Source organism: Myodes glareolus, chromosome 1 (assembly GCF_982192425.1).
Source record: "Myodes glareolus chromosome 1, mMyoGla1.1, whole genome shotgun sequence".
Taxonomy (NCBI): domain Eukaryota; kingdom Metazoa; phylum Chordata; class Mammalia; order Rodentia; family Cricetidae; genus Myodes; species Myodes glareolus.
In genome coordinates this window covers 36,992,701-37,017,532 of record NC_142026.1, presented here as the reverse complement: position 1 = coordinate 37,017,532, position 24,832 = coordinate 36,992,701, and positions in this window count along the sequence as shown.

The window sequence follows — 24,832 nt, the reverse complement described above, 5'->3', positions numbered from 1 at the left end:
AGCCTATAGGACAAGGATGGATTCCTCAATATTGAACATGAAATTCATGCGACTGTCTAGGCAGCCAGATGTCTTTGTCACTTCTATGGTTTTTGAAGTTGCTTGCCCTTCATTCCTGTTTATTCAGGCAATATTTATTTTTCTCATGTCTCTGATTGGGGTTCAAGACTAGGTAGTTCTACCATTTTCTTTGTTACCAAATTCAGAAAAGAAGTTTACAAATAAAAATTACACAAGAAAGAAACTTACAAAATAGATGAAAAGTTAACAACATTTAGAGGCATAAAAGTTTAAGTTGTTTATCTAAGAAAATGTTTTAAGGTCTAAAAAGACATTTTAGGTTATGATAGAAATGGTTTAGGTATAAAACTCTGAACTCAACAAGATAAGATAGTTAATAGAATGTTTTCTACTAATTTGCCAAACACTAATGAACTGGAAATTGTGAATGTAATTCTTAGCTGATATTTGTTATTATTGTGTATAGTTTAACTATGTTAGAGTAAAATCCTTTCATTTTTATTTAGAGAAAAAGGGGTAAATGTCGTGAGATGTTTGATCTCAGTGTGAAACTCTGAGACTGTGTTATAAAAATTAACCTCAGATCAGGGGGCAGAGCCTGTGACTAATTTACAAGAATTAGCCATAGAGAGTATTGAAGACCCAGGAAGATGGATAGAGATGTGCACAGAAAAAGTAGGGAGGGCCTTTTTGGTTTGGGAGAGGTGGAAAGACACTCTTTTGCTGAGTCTCTGGTCAAAAAGCAAAGTCAATCGGTTGCTTCTTGGTTTCTCTGATCTAACAGGCTTTCATTCCAATATTTGACTTCCAAGTCTTTGCTGATGAATAGAACAATTTAGATAAAAAGCAATAATGATTTTCCCTGGTTAAACAGGTCCTCCAATGGTTGATTTTTCAAGCATAATTAATCCTTTCATTTTTAAAAAATTCAAGGGCTCCCATGGGAAGTCATCAAAGTCTGGCACATTAAATTGGGGCAGGACAAGTTTCTCCATCCTGTTTTAAGACTGAGCATGGTATCCCACCATAGGGAATGGGCGTGAAGAAGCTAGCTCATGCACCAGGGATAGATTCTGGTCCTACTGCCAGGGACCTCTCAGATAGTCCAAGCTTTGCCATTGTCTCCCACACGTGGAGGGTTTTGTTTGGTTCCATGGAGGCTCTATAGCTGTCGGTCTAGATTTCATGAGTTTCCACAAGCTTGGTTCAACTGTGGCTGTAGATTTCTTCATCACAATCTTGACATTCCTTTCTCGTATATTCCCTTATCACTCTCTTGGATTGGATTACCAGAGCTCAGTTTGGTTCTTGGTTTTGGATCTCTGCATCTGCAATCCACAGCTCCAGAGAATCCATGGGGTGAAAAGGAAGATGCTAAGAAGGATGCATGAATTTCCCTGAGAAGGGGAATTAGATGAGATTCCCTCGGTAAACTGGAAGTAAGGAAGGGTGGTAAAGGGGAGGAAATGGGAGACAAGAAAGTGAGGGAACCAGATGGTTTAGTGGGGAGAGGGATGGAGTGTGAGAGCAATGAAAAAGAGATCTTGGTAGAGAGAGACACTATGCAGTTATGGAGAAATCTGGTGCTAGAAAATTCTCAAGAATCTGCAAGAATGACCACAGCTAAGACATCTAGCAATAATGGTGAAGGTGCCTGAACCAGCCATCTTTTGAAAGAAGATTCATGAATATCCCCAGTTCTTTCATTCTTGTAGTCATATACTAGCAGAGGTCTGATTTTCAATCATTTGGGGAACATGTTTGAAATTCAAAATCACAGGTTCCATGTTAAAGATTTTAGGTATGCTTAATTTGTGATAATCTATAAAAAGAATCATTAATCAACATCTTTTGCATTATATCAAAACATAACATGAAATTCAAGTATCTTCCCATCCACCCTCTCCCCTTTACATAAACCTTGTCTTTCTCATTTCTCATCTTGAATAATCTTTGACTTTCAGCAGGATTTATTCATTACACTATTGATTTCTGTCCACTGTGACTCTAATGCCTTTGCTTCCTTCCTTAACAGACAAAGCTCTCCACTGCCTAATTAAAATCATTCTTTCCTGTTTTCTTCATTTCAAAACACTGTTAAGGTAAACCTCAATTCTCATTAATTACTTTTTTCTTCTGCTTCATGAAGAAATCTGCCCAAAGGAACATAGCTAATAAACCATAGTTGTTTTCAATTAAAATTTATGATGACTAATGTAAGCTCTCTAAGACACAGGCTGTTTTGTTTACCCTCACATCATAAGTGCCCGAGGAATACTTAGAAAATATGAAAAGTTCAATAAATATTTGTTAAATAAATGCATATGTGCAAAGATTATTCATGAATGAGGTACAGATTGGGTGATTATAATTTTATTGACTCCTTTCATTTATATTTCTTATCTTATGCCTCATCTTTCAAGGCATCACTAGCATCCCATTATAACTCTCAGATAATGAGTTTCTTTATCTGTCTAAAAGAAAAGTAGAGCAAGTATAGATGATACAGCTCCCACTGTAAAACCCATACGGCGTTCAAGAATCTAAATTGAGTATTTCTTCTTAAAAGGTATCTAAATTCTTTACTTATCTCTTATATTCCACTGTTTGCCTAGCAAGTTCCAAGATTTCACTAGATAACCCTTTTATATCTTTTTAATAAAATAATATATCCAGCAATTTTAGAGGGATTTTTTTCTCCCTTATATCACTTAAGGACCAATAAAAGCACTCATTATTGCCACAGAATCATCAAGATATTTCTCCTCTCTCCTTTCTCTCTCCCTCTCTCCTTAGTCCCTCCCTTCCTTCTTCTTTTCCTTTCTCCTTTCCTCTCCCCCTTCTCTCTCTCTCACACACACACAAACTGGATATAGCTCTGTTTGTATGATTTGGCAGGAAGGAAGTAGAATCACTATGATTTCTTTAGCCACCATTCTATTTTCAGTTTCAAAAAATACCTAATTTTAAATAAATTGATAAGAGTATGATAGAGGAAGACATCTTCTGTCTTCCTCCAGATCTGTGGACATATGGATGGTTTAATCTGTGAGCATATGAACACATACATTATAAACATACACTAAGCACACATATAACACATATGAGAGAAAAGAACACAAAATCGCAATATTCCCATAACTATATTATGAGTTTGTACACACTATAATGTGCTTTTAGTTCAGGCTCCCCTAAATAAGACTCTTAATCTCAAATCCAAGCCCATGTCCACAAGCCCATGTTCATCTATTTTACTTCATTGCTATTGCTTTTATAAAAACATTCAAAAATTTGTAAAATTTTTGTTAATTTTTAGATCTCATTCTACAGAATTTATCAGTTAGACTTTGAAACAGTAATCATACTCATTTTATTTACTATTGTTATGATAGAATATCTTATTTTCTCTCCTGTCAGTGGCTGTGTTCATGAATGTATTTCTAATTTTCTATCATTCCAATATGAAGACATAGCAGTCTCTGCTATTTCTTTGGTGATTTCAAATCAGTATTCAGTTCAAATATATCTGCCCTGGAAAGGCGTTTATAACTGTATCATCATTCTAAACATGTTCCATCAACACGCACAATCAGCTTTCCTGGCACAATCTTCTCAAACTATTGGTTCCAAGTCAAATTATTGATCTTCCGCATGATTTCCGAAAATGTCATCTTTGCTTCTACAGTTTCCTTTGTCCAGAATTCTTGTATTACTTACTATTAATTACTTCCTTTCACATAATAAATTATTCCAGGAAATCTTTTTGATTCCACATTTTGATGATTTCTCTCCATCTCTATTGACATAAATATAATGAATTATTGTAATTTTATGTTGTAGTATCTCTTATATTAGTAAATTTTGCATCATTGTGATAGACGTATTGAGATAAACAGTATAAGGGGAGGAAAAACTATTGGAACTCACCATTTCAAAAGGATCAGTCCTTGGTTGCTTGGCAGAATAGAGTGTCAGACAGTGAGTATAAAGTTGTGCACATCATAGCAAACAGGAAGTAAGTATGAGAAGCACACAGGAAGAGGCCAATATACGATGTAGCACTCAGATATACCTGAGAGACCTACTTCCTGCAACTAGAGTCTACCGCCTACGCTTGAATACCTCCCAATATAGCTTCAAATAATTGCCTTCAAATCAATATCTAATCCATTCATTATATGAGAGCTCTCAGTATGTAATCTTTCTTCCTATCTTTCCGTCTTTCTTTATTTTTTATATATACCACATTTTTAAGCATTAAGTTGATGGACAGTTGAGTTATTTCCACCTTTTATGAATTATGCAGCTCTGACATTCACATATAATTTCCTGTTTTCCCCAAAATAAAGATATTTCCATTACTTATCACTTGGTATACATTAATTTTTTCTTTATATTTTTAACTTTCCTTTTTTTTTACACAAAATTAAATATAAAGTAAAACACAAACCATCACATTGAAGTTGGGCTAGGCAAACCAAGAGATGAAAAGAGCCATAACAGAAGGCACAAGAATCAGATATCCTCTCATTCAAAGGGATCATTTACCTATTCAGGAGTACTATAAAAGTACTAACCTGAAAGTTATAACATATACACAGAGGATCTGGTGTAGACCTATGCAGTTCCTGTGCTTGCTGCTTTATTATCTGTGAGTTCTTATAAGCTTTGCTCAGTTGATTTAGAGAGCCTTCTGCTCCTGGTTTCCTCTTTTCCTGCTGGCTCTCACGTTCCTTCTATCTCCTCTTTCATGAAGTTCCCTGAACTCCAAAGAGAAGGACTTGATGGAGACAACCTCATTTAGAGGTCTGTTTTCCAAGGTCTCTTTGCCTGTCTCTCTTTTTCTCTACATATCTATCATCTCTTTCTCTCTATTTCTCTTTCTGAGTGTCTGTATTTCTTCACATCTGCTTCAGGAAGAAGTTTCTCTAATGATGGCTGAATAAGGCACTGATCTATGAGTATAGCAGAATATCATTAGAAATCATTTTATTGTTACTTTAAAAACTTGGAAGAGTAGTGTTTGATTTTACTCTAGGTTCCTGAGCTATCTACCTTCAGGTTATGTCACCCAAATAGTGTCCATTATAGGTTCCACCTTGTGAAGTGGACTTTAAGACATTGCTTGGTTACCACACCACTGTTGCCCTAACATAACTTGGCAACAGCCTGGGTTGTTGGAGATTTCCATGGGACCCTTTTGTTTAACAACACAATTAAATTTAACCCAGTCTCAGTGCTAGAAGCTTCATTAGGTGACTAGAGATCTTTTAGGATTTCTTCTCCCTCATTATTTGGAGACTTCATTAAGGTTGCCTTCATGTATTTTAGGAAGTTTTACCTGCACTAGGTTTCCCTACTGCCCCTCAAAAGACCCTCACCTCTAACTGTCTCTTCCCACATTCCTTCCATTAACCCTACTTATCCACCCCTTGGATGTAATCTTACTAAAGATACCTTATAAACAACCTCATGAATAACTTCACTCTTTACTGAGGCTTTTCTCAATCAAATTGAGTTGGTAATCAAGATTACCCACCACAGCTATCCAAATTACTGTCCCATGCTTTCCCTTACACACCATTAGTATTGTGATTTTCATCACTATAATCCAGTACTGTGCTCCAAACTGTACATGTAATGCCTAAAATCCCCTTATTATATTTACTTTGCTTTTTTAACTTTATTGCTTTCTTCATTCATCCCTTCCCTCTTTACTTTCTCTCTTTCTTCTTTCTTTTTGTCTTAAATTCTCAGCTGACTCTGTCAACTACTTTCTTATTCTAATAGAAAACTCCATTAATGTCCTTATGAATACATTGTGATTCTTTTTTAAAAATTTTTCCTTAATAGGTGTGTGTGATTTTGTCGATTGGCTTTTCAAAAGTGCTCATCCAGTCCTACCCTTTGAACGGCCTTCCTTCACTATGACATACAGATTTGCAATGCTCAGCTCTGTCTTCCTAGTTTGCTGATTATTTTTCCAAAGAATTGATCATCACCTGGAATTATGTCTACATTACTTCAAAATCCTTCATTTAATTTTCCGTTCACTCTTGTCATTATGAAGTACGCTTGAGGTATACAGAAATAAGGTTATCAAATAAATTTGCTGCTTTATCCAAAGCAATTTAATGAATAAAGGTACAAAAATATATTTGATTATATTTGTAAAATAGCAAATCAATTTTACCTTATAATATTATCCAGTAATTACAAGGATTTAAAGCCTATTATATATTAATATTCACAAAACAGTAGAGGAACATTGCAAGTCACTCTAAATAGTTACAATCATAAAATGCTACCTACATATTCAGTTCCTAGAATGTAAATAAATTCAGTATTAAAAGTTAATAAATTTCTCTCTCTATATATATATATATGTGTCAAGATTTTTTTTAACTTTGGTGTAAGAGAAATGCTAGACAAAGGTAGTATAGAAACTATGAAAGCAGTTGAGTTCATTTCAGATATTTTAACTAAAACAACTATTTCAAACAATGAATAAAAGAAAATGAAGATTTTACATATATCAGTAACAAAAATTCTTTTAACATAAGCAAAACTTTACAACTTGACATCTCTAGTCAGTATGGAAACTCAAATTTATATTTGGATTTATATGGTATCTAAGATACCATCTCACTACAATCAGAATGCCTATAGGGGATACAACAATAAACCTATCTTGGGTTCAGGCCTCAAGTGAACAATAGCAATAGGAGTGGAAAAAGCAGATGGAGGAAGGAGAGCCATAAAGTCCTCTTTGTTTTGAAATTATCATAAATAAGTCGAACAGATTAAAATGTTGATAAAAAGAATAGTTTAAAAAAAACAACAACAAGCAAACATCGTGGGCAAAGCTTCAAAAGCAAAAAAAAGCAAGGTCATTCTCCCTCTCCATTACTGTTCTCAGCATCACTGTTCATCAGATTGACAATGATTTAAAGCAAAGACTGGTTGATTTCGATGGAGGAATTCTATAATAACATTCCCTGTTAAGAAAGTTTACATTTTTTCATAAGGATGAGCATTTTTAAATATCACTTTTATTTTTTGAGATCATAATATAATTACAATTACTGTGGGACATGGGTCTAAGTGAGATTCTTTTCCATCTAATCCTACCCCTCAGGCCTCAGGAAACCTGTGAAAAAGGCAGAAAAAAGTATAAGAGCCAATGGGGATGAAAGACTCTGAACAACAAGGTCTACACACAACATAACTGATGCAAATATGAAATCACAGAAACTGAGGTAGGATGCACGTGGCTTGCTCAGGTCTAAGCCAGACAGTTTCTCAGTGCTGAGAGGGAAAATGTACACAAGCTCCCATCCTTAACCAAGAAGTTCTCATCAATTGATTATCATCTGTAAATGAAATATTGTAGGTATTCCCCCCCAAAAAACAGAGTTTTACTGGGTATACAAACCATACTTAAGGGCAAGTCCCATATTCAACAGAAATGGCCAACATAAAATAAATTCAACGTTATCCTCAAGGGTTTTTTTTCCCTGTCTTTAATTGTATATTCTGATTTTGTGTCCTCACAGGACAACTGTTTATTCAGTTGTGTATCTCTCTGACAAGTGTTCCTTCCTTGAATATATGGCTCTTCAATTGTACTTTTTTCAATTGCTCCATTTTAACTATAATTTCCTTCATTCCATGAATTTTAAACAAAATAATTTTTGGTAAGCTCATTCAACATGTGCCCAACCAATGTATCCCAGTTCCAGCAAACGTATCCTATTAAGAAAAATATGTTCTGAGTAGATATAGCCTCAATAATTCTAGAATTGATTAATGTTAACATGACCTTAGGCATGGAAGTTTTTAGATTCTTTCATAGTTTGAAAGTATAGTCTGTCTTGGTTGGGAATTTATGTGACAAGATCTCAAGGCAACTGACTTCATCACATTTTTGGACAGGAAACAGACAAAGACAGTTGCTTCTGCTTACTTCATGTTTTCCTTTGTATTCAATCAGTCCAGGAACCCAGCCATTGTAGTACTGCCACCTACATCATTCAACCTAAAGTCATTCACCAATGTAGGTAATACCTGATATAAGTTCTCAGAGCATTTTTTTATTATACTGGTTCCATCAAGTTAACAATCAAGAGTAACTATAACAACCTTAGTTTTCCAGTAAAATTCTCTGTTTAAATGATATGTGGACTCTTAAATACATCCATTACTACTGTGTTCTCTAGTCTTCAATAGATTCTAAATCTCCAACAACTTTTTATACATTGAAATAGGAGTAAACATCCAAAGTTATCAAGGGGTTTGATTCCAGAATCTACCAGTCCTTTTCTAGTTTTTTAGCTACACCTTCACCCAAAGTCCTTGATTCAACCTGTTCCACCATCTTCTGATAATCCATTTGCAATACTAACTTCATCAGTCACAGTCTAATTTCCCCTTAAGTATTGCAACCTTTTGAAAAGATTTTGGTAATATGACACATTTTCCTTGGACAAACCACTGTACTGTGAGTCACCTTTTCTTCAGGTTTGCAAAGATAGACTCCACTTTATTATAAACATTTTATTGTGGTATAGAGAAAACTGATTTCACCCATCAACCTATAGAAGCTTAAGTATGGCGCATAAAATGAATAACAAGATAGCAAAAATACTACCATTTTAAAGACATTTAAAGACAATCTAGTATTTTCTTTTTTTTCCATTGTATTTTAATAACTAAAGATTGCCTGAAGATCTGAGAGTAAAAAAGTCCCACTGGCCAGCCTTACAGACAAGGTTATGGTAACATACACCTTTCATCCCAGTAACTACTGTGACAGGCACTTTTAATTCTAGTAACCACTGTGACAGGCACTTTTAATCCCATTAGCCATACTAGTTGCCATAGAAATTGGGTGGCACATGCCTAATATGACTACAAGTTCAATTATACTAGGTGGTTAATAACTAACCTATATTTCTTTATTATCCTAAGCAGTTGGTAATAATAATTTTCAAGGAGTAGAAATTTGTATTACATTGTTAAATGTGCGGTATAGATACAATTCATTGAGCAAAATTAGAAATTATGCACAGCATATTTTAACATAATTAATCTCAAATTTGTATCAATATACAAAACTTTTATATAATATACAAAAGTAAAACCAATGTAAAACAATTAAAAGTAATAGTTGTGTTCCTTTTTTAGTTATATTTTTAAGGTCAAACAAAGATGTAATTTACATAGATAGGTCATCTTCAGACACTTCAGAGATCTACAGAATATGTCATTTAAGATGTTTTAATCTTAATTAAACATAATTAAACATTGGTTAAAACTTTGTTTAACCAAGTTCTTCTTTTCATGAAAATGAGACTGTGTCTGAGAGCTGTCTCCTCCCATTTCATAATGCTCTCTACGGCTGGGATTAAAGGCATGCACCACCAAGATTGAAGTCATGCACCACTCTATTTCTATGGCAACTAGTGTGGCTATTGGGATGAAAGGTGTGTGTTACCATAACCTTGTCTGTAAGGCTGACCAATGGGACTGTTTTACTCTCAGATCTTCAGGCAGTCTTTATTTATTAAAATACAAGTGAAACACCACTATACCTGTCCCTTGTGACAGAAGGGACAGAAGGGTCAAAGAAGTCAGATAAAACGTGGACAGGCAGAGTTCACAACTAATTGATATGAGATACTCTCAAGGATGAGAGCAACCATTACCAAAGGATTATCGCAGAGAGAAACTCTCTACTGAGTAGACAATATACAGACTTCTTGGTCATCTACATGCCTAGTCAGGCTTTTGGTATAGACCCCTAATTGAGACAATATATTCTATTGAGACTCCTTAAATCCCAGAAAGTTCCAAGTTAAATCTTCCATCCTGGATGGGAGTTCATTAAGACTTAGAAGGTAAACAACTTACTACTTCCAGAAACCTACTAAAATGTAGATTAGCAATGCCCTTCCCCCCACCCCCAAGTTTATATAAGCAATAATGACTGCTACATCAGAAAGCATCTTTTACATTTTGAGCTGCGGGAAAGTCAAGCAGAGAGTTTCATGGTGGAAGATTCTGTAAGTCCTCACACGTGATGGAATGGGTTTTTTGGTGATGCAGCTGCCTTTGTATCCTCCATGCTTTTGCAAAACCTCTTACTCAAATTCCTTTAAGGAAGTCCAAGAAACTCACCAGTTTTACAGCTTGAACTCTTTGACTTATTTCTTTGATTTTTCAATAGTTTTTTTTTAACCAGGAGCTAATAGAATTTGGCTCATATTTTCTCAAGAAGAATCATATAAGAGTTTTATACTATTTTCCAAAATTTCTGAACCAATCAATTTTCTTGTGGTTTGATTTCGTGAACAGGTGATTTGATAGATCTAAGTAAAGTAACTATTATGGGAGGGAACCATGATATACCATTTTTCTTCACCAAAATGTCCTAGAATGCCCTATCTGTACTCAGAGCCACAGAAATGACTTAGATCCTATTCCGTTAGGCAGAAATCAATGTCGTATAGCTGCAGTTTTTTTTCATGTTGCTAATTACAAAGGCATCCATCCCTAGTGTCCTTCAACTAAACTAAAGGCACCTACACAGAAGAGAGTGAAACTGTATTGTTACTGTGTGTCACTTGACCAGTACCTTTAGCTACACTAGAGTGGTTAGCCTTGTGATCCCACAGCCATATTGGTCTTTAGTAAGAGTCACAAAAGATATGTTAACATTCTCCTTTCTTTCAGTGTTTAGACACCTTTTCATTCACAGTGTCTACTGTAGCAGGAGTAATCAAAGTGAATTTTACGTTTCTTTAACTTGATTAAAAATTATTGTTATTTTATCTTCAGTTTTTTTTTGCTTTTGACATCACTTTCCATAAAATATTTACTTGAAGAAAATTGTCACTACAAATTTTGTTCCAGTCTGTTCGGGATACTACTATTTAAAAACCTGTTTGTCAGTTTTAGAAACCAGGCAGTCTTTATCCAGGATCAAGATCAGGGTGTTCTTTCTTTCTTTCTTCTTTCTTTCTTTCTTTCTTTCTTTCTTTCTTTCTTTCTTTCTTTCTTTCTTTCTTTCTTTCTTCTTCCTTTCTTTCTTTCTCTCTCTTTCTTTTCTTCTTTTTTTCTTTTCTTTATTAAAAATTTCCACCTCCTCCCCACCTCCCATTTCCCTCCCTCTCCCCACCTCTCTAGTCCTAAGAGCAGTCAGCGTTCCCTACCCCATGGGAAGTCCAAGGTCCTCCTCCCTCCATCCAGGTCTATAAAGGTGAGCATCCAAACAAACCAGGCTCCCACAAAGTCAGTCCATGCAGTAGAACCAAAACCCAGTGCCATTGTCCTTGGCTTCTCAGTCAGCCCTCATTGATAGCCACATTCAGAGAGTCCAGTTTGGTCACATGCTCCATCAGTTCCAGTCCAGCTGGCCTTGGTGAGCTCCCATTAGATCAGTCAGACCGTCTCAATGGGTGGAAGTACCCCTCGCGGTCCTGACTTCCTTGCTCATGTTCTCCCTCCTTCTGCTCCTCATTTGGACCTTGGGAGCTCAGTCCAGTGCTCCAATGCTGGGTCTCTGTCTCTATCTCCATCCATCGCCAGATGAAGGTTCTATGGTGATATGCAAGATATTCATCAGTGTGGCTATGGGTCAAGGCAGTTCAGGCACCCTCTCCTCTGCTGCCTAAGGAACAAGCTGGGGACAAAATATAGCACTCGGTGAAGATGTTTCCTCTATTTCTCAGTCTCTGTAGGAAAATGTCTCATTTTTCTGAATTTTAAAATGTATCTTTTCTCACAAAAATGAAGAAGTTTAATTTTCCCTCAAGGTTAAGGTCAATGAGCAAACATAAACACATGGCCCTTTTCCACTCAGCTCTTCAAAAGCCCCTTGCCCTTTGCACAGACTTCATTCTCCATTCTTACCTTTTACAATGCCCTTGAACAAACCTCACTTGCCTCTGGTTTTTGTCCTTGTTTCAAATTAGCAGTTTATTTTGAAATAACAGCAGACGTGGTGATAACTCTAATTTAAAAAAATATCAAACATTAAATCACATTTTAACAAAAGCCTCAACAAAGCATTATTAGATAAAGGACCTAACAAAATGTCATTGAGTTAATTTTGTTTGGCTTTGTACTTCTGGGCATAGGGCCTGCCCTTCAGAGTGAGACTCCATTGAAGAAAATGGCTTTTCACTTGCAAGCAGTTATCAGTTGGAGATGGGTTCTAGGTTAAGACTGCACACTTGCTTTCTTAGCACCTGAATTTCATCTGATTCAGACCTATGTACCCCTAGGCATTCTGCAAAAGTCTCTATGAGTTCATATGTGCATTGGACTTTCCGTGTTTAACAGCTCTTACTTTCTTGATGTCATCCAACCGCTCTTGTTCTTATAACCTTTCTGCCTCCTCTTCATCAGGGTTCTCTTTCCCTCAAGGGTCAGGATTTGATGGCTACTTCCCATTTTGGACAGGTTTGCAAAGATCTCTTACTCTCTGCATGTTGTCAGCTGTGGGTCTTTGCATTTGATTTTATCTACTGCAGGAGGAAGCTTCTCTGACGATGGTTGCACAAGGACTGATGTATAAGTAAAGAAGAATGCCATTAAGAGTCATTTTATTGCTACATTACTTAAGCAGAGCTGTAAATGCTTCAGCAGAGGAGTATTTGCCATTTTCTGAAGCCCATGACCTTTCTAACATTAGGATCTTGACCGCCTGGGTAGTTGCATGGATGAGTTCTATCTCATAGAGTGGCCTCAAATCCAAACAGATATTAGATTTAAGGCTAGCTAGCCCTATAAACTTTGTGTCACTATTGCACTGGGGCATCTTGCCGGTAGGTCACCTTTGTAGAATTTTCTTCCTAGGATGATCCAGTCTTCCTCCCTATTTTTTTCTCTATACTTAGCCTCTATGGTTATAGGGATATAGACATTTTATCAAAGGCTGAACAGCCAACATCAACATAAAACCAAGTATAGGTTATGCTTATTTTTCTGGGTCTGGGTTACCTCATTCAGGATGATTTTTTTCCTAGCTCCATCCACTTCTCTGAAATGTTAATGATTTTTTAATGAGCAAGTAATATTCCATTGTGTAAATTGCCACCTCTTAAAATACACTCATTCTTTGATGGACATCTAGCCTGTTTCCAATTTCTGATTATGATGAATAGTTCACCAATAAACATGCTCGAGCAACTTTCTCAGTAGTGATATGTCAAATCTTTTGAGTATATGCTCAAGGATGGTATAACTAGATCTTGAGGAAGACCTATTCCCAGCTTCATGATGGACTGCCACCCTGGTTTACATAATGACTGTATAAGTTTACAATTCTACAAGGAATGGATGAGTTTTCCCCTTCTTCTTCATTGTTGATACATGAACTATAATTTTTAAAATAGATTGTGGCCATTTCTGGGTAGATATGGTTGAAAAGAAATGTTGGGTACGATGTGGGAGGGTCCGCTGGGTTGATGGATATGTAGTAAGGAGCCTGAAGATAGCCTTGAGTTCCTTTGTGGTAAAGGCAGGGAAGGTCAGTCTAGGCTGAGTTGTAGGATTCTGGCAAGGACTGGAGCATTGTAGAAAAGGCATGGTTGAGGGGGCAGGGATACAGACAGGAATAGACTCTGGAATAGGGCATGGAGAACATGGCCTCAGAATAAGGTACTTGGAGAAGGTACTGTAGGAACCTGTGGGTGGTTACATTAGGGCGGCTTATGGCAAGAGCTTACAGTTTAGCTAACAAGCATTACAGTTTAGCTAACAAGCATTACAGCTTACAGTTTAGCTAACAGAGAGACTGCAGAGGCCATTCTGAGGCTGTTACCAGATCTGTAGAGCTGCAGAAAAGGTATAGATAGTGACGTCAAGTGGACTCATTGGCCTAGACCTTGGAAATGAGTGTATGTGTGTATGCCTTTGTGTGTCTCTCTGTGTGTTTGTTTAATGGATTCTTTTTAAAATTCTAACCTTAAATAGCTATATATAATTAAAATAGGCAGTCTTAGTATTTCAGTCAGTACTTTTAGAAAATTATTTTCCAAAGAAGTGAATACTCAAAAATCAGTGATTGAGAAAGGTTTATGGGGTTTCCACAGTATATAACATTATCTCCTTAGCATTCCAGAAGGGAGGGGTAAATCATCTCAGGATCTTTAATTATAAGGGGGAGAAGCCATTGAAATAAGACGAGTATTGAAGACTGTAGCCTGGTGTAATGTGTGGTTGGGCCAAAATTAAAATTTGTTTAGGAAGAGGGACAGTTTCTGAACATAAAGGGAAGGAAACTGCACTTTGTAGCGAATAACTTTAATTTGGGTCTAATTTAGGGAGTGGTTATTGGCAATTATTCGTCATTGCAATGATGTATGTGAGTATCCCTTTGCTACTTGTTAAAACTGACCCAGATTCAATACAAATAAATTAATAGGCCACTTAAAAGATGACACTGTCAGTTGTCCTTAGACTCTACGTGCACAGGCCTTAACACACGAACACACACACACACACGCAGAGAGAGAGAGAGAGAGAGAGAGAGAGAGAGAGAGAGGGGGGTGGGGGGAGGAGGAGGAGAGAGGAAGAGAGAGCCCACATGTCCAAAAGACCAATAAACTAATGAGGAGTTTTGAGAAGTTTTTACCCTGGTAAATAATGTGTCTCAGGATGTTCCAATCTGGGGAAGAAGTACACATTAGGAGAAAGCTGCAAACAGAAGAACCATGGTCATAAACTGATTTTGTCTTTAAAATGAAATTATTTCCAAGTGTAATTATTTCTCTGTGACCCATTTCAATTCTGGGAGAATTTAAAGTATTTTGGACCTCAGAGTTAATATAATTCTGGACATTAATTGACCATCAGTCTGCTTGGTCATGAAGAAAACCAACACTTTATAATTTATTAATAGCAATCACAGCAGGACAGACGAGACCACAGAGAATATCAAATGATTCTGAGAACACTCATTATAATTATATTTAAAGAAAATTAAATTTCCAGGAGAAGTTAAATTGTTTAGAGCTTTGAGGAGTTTTATTTTCTTTCATTGGCTTTTCCACCATGATGGTAAAGAAATATTTATTCTTGACTTTTATTTATTCTTGACTTTTATTGTACATAAATTTGAAAACAAATGTAGTTTATCCTCTGTGTTGTCTTCATGTTCAACAGATTATCAGCTTCTTAACGCTTTAAACAGATAGTTGATTTTATATAGTTTCATAGCTTAAAAATTTACACTATCTGTTTAAATTGCCTGATGTTTTTAATTTATTATTTTTTGAGAATTTATGCATGATTTTTTAAATTAATTAATTTATTTAAAATTTCCACCTCCTCCCATCCTCCCATTTCCCTCCCACTCCCTCCACTCCTCCTCCCACTCGCTCTCCAGTCATAAGAGAAGTCAGGGTGCCCTGACTTGTGGGAAGTCTAAGACCCCCCCATCCTAAGAAGGTATGTATCCAAACAGACTAGGCTCCCAAAAAGCTAGTACATGCAGTAAAATCAAAATCCAGTGTCAATATCATTGACTTCTCAGTCCGCCCTCATTGTCAGTTACATTTAGAGAGTCTGGTTTGATCACATGCTTGTTCAGACCCAGTCCAGTCGGCCTTGGTGAGCTCCCACTAGATCATTTTACATTATTTATGCCCTTCTTGTTTCTCTTCAAATCTTCCAATGATATTCTCCAACTTACTATTTAGTTCAATATCTTTTCATATATATATATATATATATATATATATATATATATATATGTCTATATATATTCTCATATATGTGTTTAGGGCTGATCACTTAAGTTTGGATAATTCATCCTTGGTCTTGTCCCTGGAAAAGAGGGAATCTCCCTCACAGCAGCTGTTTCCTGCCTAAAGCTCTCTAAGTGTGGATCCCTCTGAGTTTTTCCCTATCCACCCTAGCATGTCGACAGCTATTGTCATTGTGCTTTCATGCCTGTGACTTCACTGTGCCATATAGACCACACTATCTCATGGATGATATTGTGATCCCCTGGTTCACAGAATTTTTCTACCCCCTCTGCTGCAATGTTTCCTGAGCCACAGATGTTGGTGTTGTGTTGTAGATATATCAGACTGAGCTATGTATACTGTACTCAGTTATTTTTTGACTTTTGATCAGTTGCATCAGTCTGTAAAGTCCTTTGTGTTCTATAAGAGAAGCTTTTTTGATGATGGCTGAGAGCTACACTTATCTGTGGGTCTATGTTAGAAATTGTACTACTATTGGAAGTAGCAGTAGTAGGTTCTCTTTAGGGTCCTTAAGCCCACCATCCCTAGAAGGTTGGCTAGGTTTACAATATGAGACATGAATTTCCTCCTGTTGATTTGGCCTTAAGTCTAGTTAGATAGCTCTTTGTCACCCTCAATTTTTATGTGCCAACACTGGGATAGTTATTCCTACCACATTGTTTGCTTTGTGGCTTGCAGGCTTCCTGCTGGGAAAGGCTACCAATAATTTTTCTCCAACTAAAAAATGTTTAAGAAGATAATGAAGTCTTTTAACTTATTTTTAATTTAATTTTGATAAAGATATACATATAGAAAGTATTATACATTGGATTATTCTTCCTAGAAAGGGAATATTGAAATTATGTTGACACAGGAGCATTGCATTGGTGGTTAGTATTAGAAATTTTCCCCATAAGTTCATGTATTTGAACACTTAGTCCTCAGACAGTGGCACTGCCTGGTGGGTGTTATAACGTTACTGGAGGTGAATTTTGAGAGTTCATAGCCTCATCTAACTTCAAGTTTACTCCTTTTCTTCAGCTTGTGTTTGAAGCTGTAATCTCAAATTCTTGTTATAACTTCCTGCTAACACTTCTCACTACTGCCCAGACTCTCTGTCTGGAACTGTCAACCCAAATTAACTCTTCTTTCTATAAGTTGCCTTGAATATGCTGTTTATCACAGCAGCAGGAGAGTAATGGAATCATGGCAGATACTAGTTAATAACAGTGGTACTCAACCTTCTTAATGCTATGACCCTTGAATAAAGTTCGTCAAGTTGTGGTAAACCCCAACCATAAAATTATTTTGTCGCTACTTCATAACTATAATTTTGCTACTGTTATGAATCATAATGTAAATATATGATATGTGACCCCTGATTCATGAACCACAGGTTGATAATTGGTTTGGGAGAATTATCTGTATTCTGGCAATCATGTATTTTAATAAAACACTGATTGGCCAGGCAGGAAGTATATGCAGGTCAAACAGACAGGAAGTAGAGGTGGGGCAATTAGAAGAGGAGAAGGCTAGGAATGAGGAAGCCCATTTCTCCATTCCCACCCAGATCACAGAGAAGCAAGATGTAACCTGCCCCACTGGAAAAGGTACTGAGCCACATGGCTAACACAGACAAGAATTATGGGTTACCGTAAGATGTAAGAATTAGTTAATAAGAAGACAGAGCTAATGGGTCAATCAGTTTATAACCTAATGTAGACTCTGTGTGATTTTCTTTGGGACTTGTCGGCTGTGGGGTACCAGACGGGATAGAAACCCCAATAAGCCGGCCTCTCATGTTACAGATAATTACTGATTTAAAAGTACATATTGTAGTAAGATAGCCAATACCCCTAAAACATATTGTAATGTTTCAAGATTCCTGACATATAAGACAATGTATTTCTGTTTATTTGACTGATCCAGATTGTAGTGCTTTGTGTGGGTGTCCTAGAAAACCACATGTGATAATTAAGGGACAAATGTAACAAATACAAGAAAGTGTTGAATTGAGTTCAGAATTAGAACATGATTAGAAGTTGGAATCATTTTGAGAAACATGAGAGAAGCCCTGGGTTGTCTTAATAGTCTACTACTTTTAATTAAAAACAGTAAACATGATTTTTACTGTATATCAGAAAGAAATTAGTAATGAATAATAGGTCATGGATCTAAAGTAATAAAAGAGGGGGTTATGGGTAGGTTTGAAGGGAAATATAGGAAATAGGAAAATTATATAATTTTATTATAATATCAAAAATAAAATAAATAATTTTGAGCAAATATATCATGATGTATAAGTAGAAAGGTGGTCATTGTTACAAATGAATAGGAAACATATCCAATGAACATGGGTTCTAAGAAATAATGGTGAGTGTGCATCCTGATTTCTCCTTGCTATGTGCATTAACATAAAGGATTAGCTGAACTAAAGAAGCAGTCAACAATCAAAAACGCAATCGACTAATACTAGCTGACACATAAATCTCAAAACTTTGAAAACCTATAAAAAGACACTATTTTGTGAAACATTAGGTATGTGACTGAAGAGCCAATTAGCAACTCTGTGAAAGACAGAGGTAGCAATATAATTACCTAGGATAGGTCTTTGGATACCCCTCTGGGTTGCTGGCTTAGTTTCTAGACAATTAGAAAGGAGGTTGAAGAAGATTTTGAAGATAGTAAATCAGTAGCAACATTGCTAACTTGGACAGAGGGAAAAGAGTTGAGGAGAAGAGAAGAGTGGCCCCAAGGCTAAGTTATCAAAGCATCAAGTTGGATGCCAAAACATCTTGCATATGTTTCTTTCCAAGGCTGAAGAAATACCCCTGTATTTCTATATGCTTGGAGAACATTGAGTCCATTACAAATAATTTTATGGCTGTGATTCTAGCTTGCTTTAGGCCAGTGTTCCTATTCTTCCCTCCTAATTCTTCTCTTTGGAATACAAATGTCTGACTTATAGTGATAATTTTTCTTTTAACATCAACAGATGGAGAAGAATTCTGCCTCAGGATTCACATATGTTGAATCCCAACCATACCTAATTTAGATTACCTGAATTTAAGATTTGGAGTTGTAGTTCGAATGCATTATGATTTTTGAAAATATTAAAATGGCATAAGCTTAATTTATGTGTGAGAAAATGTGAATTATGAGGGTTTGCACCAGTAATTAGGCTTTCACCAGAAACTATTGTGAAATACTAATATTTGGTCTCTCAAACAGAACCCACTAAAAGTGGGATTATTGTGGATATACCCAGGATGATATCTGATAATTATATCTCATTCAATGGAAAGTGGATTAGGCATTAACCTGTATGGTTATTGTTTGTATAAAAAGATGTACCCATGGAGGTTGTCCCATAAGGAAAGCATCACATGAAGACAAAGGTGGGATGAGTAGGTTTTGAAATGGCAAATGAAGAAACTGCAATGACTGCCTACAGTCACCAGAAGCTAGACCAGTCAAAGAAAAAAATCACCAAGATTTTCCTGTGGGAACCTGGTCCTCTCTGTGGTTTAATTTTAGACCTCTGGTTTCTAAAATCATGAGATAACAAAATTGGTTTTAAGCCATCAAAGAGTTAATTGCTAGCAACAAAGGCACTGATCTACTCAGAAGTCACCCTACCTCCATAGATGTTTGAAGAACTCCCTTTCCCTTATTTTTATTAGTGACTTATAAAACTTCGATTCATGCATTTCCCACAGAAATCAATTAAAAGATGAGTCAATATATGGCAGAGGAATACATTTTTACAGAGGCTCAACTAACAACTAAGACACACCCATGTTTGTCACATGTGGGTATGGGCTTTGAAAATAAATCGCAATGAGGTTTAGCATGTGTGTATGTGTATCTGTGTGTGCATCTCTCTCTCTCTCTCTCTCTCTCTCTCTCTCTCTCTCTCCCTCTCTGTCTGTCTTTCTCTTTGTGTGTGTGTGTATGTGTGTGTGTGTGTGTGTGTGTGTGTATGTGTGTGTGTGATTGATTTAGGGGTTCGCAAATTACATCTTTAAAGTTTGCTAAGAAACCTCACCTTTTTTGTCAACATGGATCAAAGCGTAGTTTACAGTAAGATTAGATGTTAAAGAATTGTATTCTGTAAACCAATTCATAAAGTTGGATTATGAGAGATATTGGTTAGATGAAGGAATGAGATTTGGGTCCTATATGAGAATTTTATTTATGACCTTTGTCAAGATGTCTTTGGAAAACATGTGTTGTTTTTGTGTGTAATTTGGTCTCTACCAGTGGCTTCTAAAGGTTCAGGTCTCTCAATTGGATAGGCAAACTAGAACTGGAAGGAAAGGCCTGTTCCTTTCTTCCTCGTGCTTTTCTTTCTGTGTCCCAACATTTTTCCTATCTTTCAATCCTGTTTCATAAAATCCAAATAGCATGATGCATAGCAGTTGGCAAGCAGTTATTGTGCAGGAGCCAATAGGAAATATATTTGGTGGGAAATATAACAATTGAAAGACATGCTGTCCTGCTTGGATAATGTACACATAACCTTTTTCCTAGATCATGGTTGTTTGGGTAACAATTTTCCAGTTGTTTTTCCAAGAAAACATTCAATCAGAAATTCTTCATTTTACATTATTAACTGATAAAGAGTCACATCATAGCAAATAAAATTGACTGCAGTGAATGTTATCTGGTCACTGCTTTTCAGCTCCCAAACCTTGGAGCATGAGTAGTGGAAAGAAAATATATTACTAAGCCATGAGAGACTCTTCTTAAGAAGTTTTAGGTCTGTTAATTTTTTCCAGTCATCTGCCCTGCTACATAAACCTTCCTCCATTTTAATCTTCAACAAGAACGATTTACTGATTTTGGAAAGTGAAAGATTTGGCTCCCTTTACCTGGGGTTTTGCAACCTGGTTTAATTATACCAGGAATTCTGTCATTCTTATACACCTTGATTGCTAGAATACCTCAACTTCAACATGTAGCAAACCTACTCAGCTGGTAGAAGCACAACATTTGAAATATTCAAAATTTATAACAATGACAGAAACTATGACCCTTTAGTGCAGTCTTTGTCATCCTTGTTCAATTAATATGACATATAGCACATCTATTTTTTATGAGAAATACTGACTAAATCAATATTAAACCACATTAAATGTACTCCTCTGATTGTAGTTATTTTAAAATTATGTTTTAACTAGACATAACCTAATTCCTATACTGTGTTTGATTTTTCACAACTACACACACAAAACCTTCCAAAAATGATATCAAAATTGCCATATATATCTAAAATAGTCATGAACACACACACACACACACACACACACACACACACACACACACATATATATATATATATAACTGTGCCTATCTCCCTACTAAATACTATCTGTTTTTGAATGTATTCTTACCTACAACCATGACAGCATACTTTTATTTTTTAAATTACTTTACCTTCTTTTACTTTACAGAAAAGCTATTTCTTTTCATTCTATAGTTGGGCTTAGATATAAATTGATTTATAATGTGATTTTCATCACCAGGAAAAAGTTTTTCGTGACTGAATTAATTAATATTCAATCTGGTTGCATAAATGAAATACGTTAAATATGAATTCCATTTTCTTATTTTCAACTGTGAAGGAAAAATCTTTTTACAGCTGCAGCATTTCATTTGGCTTGGTTTGGTTTTAAATCCATTATTCTAATAAACTAGCCTTTATTCATGTGAATACTGATTTAAGCTTTATTCTTGAAGAGAAAGAAAATGTATTTAAGAAAAACAATGAATTTACCACACCAGAATAGGAAAGAAATAAATGAACATCAAAACAAGTCCTAGAGAAACAACCATTTATCCTGTGTTTTAATACTACTTTGCAAATGAAAACATACTGTTTATGATACCTGTAAAAGAGAGAAAAACATTTAAAGACTGTTCATTTGTAATTCTTTAATACTTACTAGGACCAATTTGTGGATTTATCTCAGAAGATACCAACTCACCTCTGTCTGGTTGTCAATAAAGTGCTGGTAATTAACAGGCTGCCAACTGCTTTTCTAAAACACCCATATCTCTAGTTCCTATGCACGCCACTCAGTCTAAATCCATGTTCCAAACATTCAATTCTGATCTGTAATATAGAGAAGTATGTTTACAGAGCTTCCTGCCAGTGTCTGAGTATTACAAATGTTAAAAGTATTTTTGAATACATTTCTTTTTATTTAAAAATATCCATGGACATAACATAGTCCTAAAATTGGTGTTTATGGAAGCCACAGAGTAATGTATATTATATCTATAAGCACAAGCCTAAATGAGTCACTGTTATAAAAAAAAATGTGGCATTTACTTTCTTTCTATGGTGATTCTTTCCAACTCATCCAAGAACACAGCTGTCCCCTAGAGAAGATCTGAGAGTACCTTCCAAAATGTATGTTGTCATCACGACATCAAAGGAGAACAGTAACATGTCACCTAGTTCTGGTCAGCTTGCTAATCATAAAGAACTTACAGCTGAAACCATTTTATACTCAGGGAGCTCAGAACTATTTTTGTCCATCAATCTTCAACTTATTAGTTGGAGATTCAAGCTATCTATGAAAAGAAATAATCAGAGGCATTGATCCACATGCTTAGCCTTTTCCTTGTCCCAATACTGACCTTATGAGTCTAGTGCCTCTCCATAACAGAGCTGTAAAAATATCTGCTTGAGAGTCTACTAGGCAGTAGTTGCAAAAAAGGTAACAATAATCACTTAACACATCCCCTTTTGTTCACATCTATTCCTTTGTATTAACATGAGCCTCAGTGCAAGGGGAGCAGCCTGTGATAGTTGAGAAGCCCAAGGCCCATAGTTTTGAAAAACAATAATCATGGGTCTGTGACTGCAAATGTGAAGATGTCATAATTATAACCCGTCTTTTCAATATTTAATATGTATGAAAATGCTTCTATGTCCTAAGAGAGTGATTAATACATTTTATTTCTACCTTTTCCCCTCATACCTGTTGCCTTTAAAAGATAAGAAATGCAATAACTTTAAGTAAAATTATATGTTGATATAAAAAAGTATAGTTATACAGAATAAAAACTATAAAGACAATGAAAGAATTTAATATTCATTTTACTATAAAGTTATTAAAATGGCTTTAACTAATTAAGTATGAGAAGGCACATGTTCTCACTGAATTTAACCTTAGCTCAGACACAGAAAATATGATAATCCTGCAAAAATTAATTTGTAGCTTAAATTTGCACCATGAAAACACTCCCACATTTCTGGTTGTTGGATAGGAAGTTACCTCTAAGAGAAAACAACCAACAGTCCTTTGGTAACAACAGATAAAAACAAATAGGTAGCACTTTCAAATACCTGAAATACTATGTACAGATAAAAGTGTGGTGGATGCTGGATAGGGATATAAAGATAACAGTGTGAGCTATGGTCCATTGCTCTAAATATATATTTTAGTCACAGTGAGGGTATTTTTTTTAAGTTTCAGTTTATTAAAACAACTTCAAGACTGTCTCAACTGTGGAGCATGCAGAGTGTTCTTTCCCCCCTTTTCTGGTTTAATTTGTCACTTTTAGAGATTTTTATACATTTTAAATTATCTTGAATCTTCAATATGGACACATATCAGACTGACTTCTTGGTTAAATAGATTTCCTACAAAATTACATTTCTTTCCTAGAAGAAGCCAGATATGGAAGGTATCAGAGAGGAGACAGAAAGAGAAGAACAAGTTCCAGTGTCCCCGGGGTCATGGCTTTTGCTCTTTGGTCATCTCTTTTCTAAAGAGTATACTTTTGCTCCCTTGTTGGCTCTGCTTAAATTCTAGACTACATAGACTTTTACTATGTTCAGTTCATACTTTTTTCTTTGGGGAATATAAGAATAGAATTTTCTACTGAATCAAGACCAGAATTAACTATGGAGTGCCCCATAATATAATTATACTGACATGCTGCTAAATACACACACACACACACATACACACACACACACACACACACACACACACACACACACATTTAGTTCAAACTAGGATGGCAGTTATTCACGTAGGAAGTTATCCTTCATAAAGCTGTCCAAAAAACTTCAAGAAACTTGATATACCTAAAGACATGTTGAGAAGCTGGGAGCAATAATTAACCCATGAATGGCAGATGCACATGCGGAATCTAATAGGACCTTCCTTTTATGCAGTACTTACAGAACCTGGCACAAAATGTGCTTGCTTTCTTGAAGAATGTTTTACTTTATTTGTTCCTTTCTTCCTTTTGCAGGTGCCAACCAAAATCCTTGCACGGCTTGTAATGTTACCGCTGACCTCTCACTCTTTCTCTTTCTGCTTTTCTATACTTTCTTATTAATTTTTCCACACTACAGAGATTGTTTGGTTTGTCTTTTAAGAAAACTCGATTGATATCATTGATCCTTCATAGAGCTAAAACCAAAGAGAGTAAAGGATAAAAGAACTCCTAGCATATTTTCCGTTTATATAGTCTCCATGATAAATAAGAGAAAATAAGATGTTGAGAAACAAACTAACCCCCTAAAGTCTCATCTTAGAGATGGGCAGCCACCTCGGATAGCAGAGCCTTAGGAGGCACCAGGACCTCACAGATGCTGGAACCCACTCCTGACTTAAGAACTTGAGAAAGGAAAGAAAGACCCATTATGCTGTGGAGTCAAAACTCCAGAGACCTGTCCAGGAGAATTCCTGTAGAGGAGCTGCATCTACAGGGGTTAGCTGATTGGAACCACAGTGATATGGAGAGGTTGGAATGCTGCAAGTCCTGAGGCAATTCCTGTACTAGTTTTAGTCATCTGAATAGCCCCTCTTTGGCTACATAACTAACATCCAATGACTAATATATAAAAACCTTTTGGAACCTATTGACTTAGCAGATCACTATATTCAGCCAACCTTAAAGTTAAAGAATGTTAGCAAGTAGCATCTTAGGCCTATAGAAAAGCTTCCCCATCTTGCTGGACCCACCAATATTTGTTTTCCCCTTAAGATAGGGTTTTTCTGTTTGTTTTCTTTTTATTGTTTTTTTAT